The 3,787-nt window shown below is 37.2% G+C and overlaps 1 pseudogene; it reads right to left on the bottom strand.

The window, feature by feature from the left end:
- Positions 1-1,585: 1,585 nt before the first annotated feature.
- On the bottom strand, positions 1,586-3,787 carry LOC120293966 (annotated as a pseudogene).

A 3,787-nucleotide genomic window follows, 5' to 3' on the forward strand; every position in this document is an offset into this window, starting at 1 on the left:
TAAGTATACGACTGTTGGAAAAGATGTCGGTCATCTTTTGAAGTATAGCCGAGTATAGAAGACTACGGCATTTTGATGTACCGATGAATGATGTCCATCTGCTTTAAGTAAATAAAAGTGTTCAGCTTTAACCTATAAATGTTTAGTTGGTGTACATCATTTTCTGAATATAGGGAAGGGAGTTGTTGGATACGCTTCCGCCATATTTCTACATAGGGACCGACCTAAAAGATATAAACCCCCAAGAGTTATGGGCCTATTATGATTCTATGGTATCAGAGTGATATATTGCCAGGACAAGAGAAATGTAAGCATACTGTGGCGACCCCAACGGATTGGGGGCCGTTCGAGGGGTGCCACACTACCAGACAATGTGATTGACCGTGGCCAACAGATCAAGCGATACTCTTGATCTGCCATGCAATAAAAGCTCGGACAACTTATTATTGCCAAATGAGAATACATACAACAAAGAAATGAAGAATCAAGTTTAACCACGAACTATGTTCAATTATTTATGTTTCCTTCATGAAGTAAATAAACGGAGCCTTACATAAGTGGACATCAAAAAGTTAGGGGAAAAATTGCCCAAAAAATTTTAAACCCATGTATGGTGGCCAATTCAATCTTAAATATTTAAATTGTACTAATTTAGTCATACATGTTTAGATAATTTGCTAATTTAGGTCTAGACCTTTTGATGATATGCCAATTTAGTCATTCTTGCTAATTTGGTTGGAAATTGTGGACTTGACGATCTAGCCAACATCAGATGTCTTATGTGTTATGGTTGACATTGACGATTAGTGCTAACATGGATGATTTTTTTAAATATTTTTAAAATTTCTGATTTTTTCTTTCTTTCTCTTTTTTCCTTCTTTCTTTTCTCTTTTTTCCTTTATTTCCCTATGCCAATTGTTGGCCGCTAGTGAGGGTTGGGTGAGGAGCGAGCTCACCCATATGGTGAGGGTCCTCACCAAGGTGAGGGCGACCCTCGCTTGTGGCTAGCAATTGGCGAAAAGAAATAAGGAAAAAAAAAAAAAAAAAAAAAAAAAAGAAAATAAAAGAAAAGAAAAGAAAGGAGGAAAAGATCAAAAACATTAAAAAAAATTACAAATATCGTCAATTTCAGTGATTTTCGACAATTATTAGCTAGACAAACTTAATTGGAAAATCGTTAAAAGATTTAGGACTAAATTGAGAAATTAGTTTTAAAACTAAACTGATATAATTAAAATGTTTATGACTAAATTGACAAATTATTAAAAATTTTAGTACTAAATTAGCATATTTGAAAATTTTAGAACTGAATTGCCACCGTAAAATAAATTTAGGACTTTCTGGATAATTTTCCCAAGAGTTACGAATTATTAAAATATTTCAATTACACGTTACGCTAAACTTTGCAAACTTAGCAACATATGCATAGTTTATTTATGAGTTTTATCACACACGTCAATCTGAAAGTACATAATGGTAATAATATTGTCCCTCATACATCAGGAAAAATAGGATTTCAAAGGCATAACCTATAGACTATTGATTTGCAATGACCAAATTGGTTTGACAACGTTTGGTCCAAACTTCACATCAGCAAGGGACTAACGAAGAGCAACATCACATAATCTTTGAGCTTTGTTTCAGAATGGGTGTAATTATCTCCATCACTATATAACACATCCATCACTCGTGAGAAATTGAGCATTCGTGTGAGAATTGGCATTGGGACTGCGGTTGGACGAAGAAACTCTTCATTGATGTCCTTCCATGAATCAATGACTCCTTTCTGGAGTTCCTCCCCAGCTTCTTGCTCCGAGACGCCATGGTATTTCATGAGCAACTCCACTGCAGATACTACGTGCCCCCTCTTTTGCTCAAACTGTATGTCAAACAACATTGGTGTTTCTAGATTAAATGGTGGTCGATCAAACTGTATCATATTTCTAGAGGATAATTATGTTTTATTATACCTTGTGAGAGGCAATGTCATCCATGAGCCTAGAGATGGTTTGTGCAGCCTTCACAATCATGCAATCACCGACTGACCATTCAAGAGCATGTTTAGTGACCACATCGCCCATTCCCACAAGTGATGTAGTTGCTAACATTCCATATCCAGTCGTTATTAGTTGCAGGGACATGTACTCCTCTAGTGTTGGTATGTAGTTGGTATGGAACCATTTGGTTTCCTGAAAGTATGCTCTTGCTAGCTTCTTCATCTGACAATGGAAACATAAACAAGAATGTTGGGTTTCTAACTAAAGATTGCATTCGATGTATGTAAAGTGTACCAATGATGCTTACGACTTCTTTTGCATAGACAAGGCGGTATGATCTTTCTTTTGTGGCCAATTCATTCCCAATGTATTCATAGAGATGGAGAAGCTCCTTATAATAAGTTTGCATATACACTGGCAATCCATCCATGGCATCAACATCCCACCTGAATTCAAGTCTTGGAAAATTACACACTTGACTCTATACAAAATTGATCAAATTCAGAAGTTTGAGAAAGAGTGCGGATTCCATACTTCTGGATTGCTTCGGTGAGGAGCGCAAGTTCTTCCAATGTGCCATAGACGTCATAGATATCATCGAGAATTGAAGTCAAGGAGATCACTCTAGTCAGTATATTTCTAGCCATGGCAAATTCAGGCTCAAAATATATTCCCGAGATCCAGAAGAACAACTCCACAATCCTATCTCTAGCAAATGGGAACTTCCTCGGAACATCAATCTCCTTCCACCACCTATGATTAAACGAACATGAGCATAACTGAAAGTACTTTAGGCCAATAACTTCGCATAGATATACACCTTTTTTCACTTGTAAAGGACTTTGAAAAGCACTATTTAAAAGGGTAAATTGAAACTAGATGAGTTAACCTGTGGAAAACACAATGAGAATAATTGATAGCTTGGGAATTCTTATAACATTATTGATAGTTCGGTATTGTTAAAACATAGTCTAGAAGCTAATTTTAGATTATGCTATCACATGAAGTTAATGAACCTAGTAATCTCGCCAAGTTCCTTCTGGTGTTGCTCTTGTAGTAAGTCGAAATCTAGTTTAGCCAAGGTGAGCAAAACTTCATCATGTGAAGGCTCCTCTTGGTAGAGTGGAATATAACGTCTCGCCTCCAATCTTGGCAATCCCTTGCGAAGTGGCTGCTCTAGGGCATGACTCACTTGTTTTGCGAGACTAGTGCTCACTTTGCTTTCATCGATCGATTCAAGGTGAGTTGTAGCAAAAGGAAGTGCTTCGTCCAAGATGGAATCGCCATGACACCTTAAATGGCAAGCTTCATATAGGCTTAGCAATCCGCGTGCATCGGTGACAAGCGATTCTCGAAAATTCCCTTCACTATCCTTGAATTTGTTAAAGATCTCTGCGCAACCAACCAACATGGAAAAAAGATGCAATCAATTAGATATTAGGAAGGGGATATGCGTGGTTAACGTTGTAGATATTCTTGTATGTGTTTCTCCTGAAATTCGACAAAGCAATAGAAGTATCTTAATACGTATCTTATCATATTGGTTCATTACATTTAAGACGTACCTGAAGAAACATTGTAACCTTGTTGTCGCAGTGTCGAAAGATAAGAGCGACCATGTGAAGGTCATCTACCTTGAAATCTTCAAGATGAAGTTGAGAGTAACTTTTGTGGATTTGTTCTAATTGCTCATCTACTTCATGTTCAAAATGGTAGTCAAATCCCAAGCGTTGGATTTGATCAATCAAGTGAAGCATTTGTGAAGGCTTATCCACGACGCTAGCCAGCAT

The sequence above is a fragment of the Eucalyptus grandis genome, chromosome 5 (assembly GCF_016545825.1).
Source record: "Eucalyptus grandis isolate ANBG69807.140 chromosome 5, ASM1654582v1, whole genome shotgun sequence".
Lineage (NCBI taxonomy): Eukaryota > Viridiplantae > Streptophyta > Magnoliopsida > Myrtales > Myrtaceae > Eucalyptus > Eucalyptus grandis.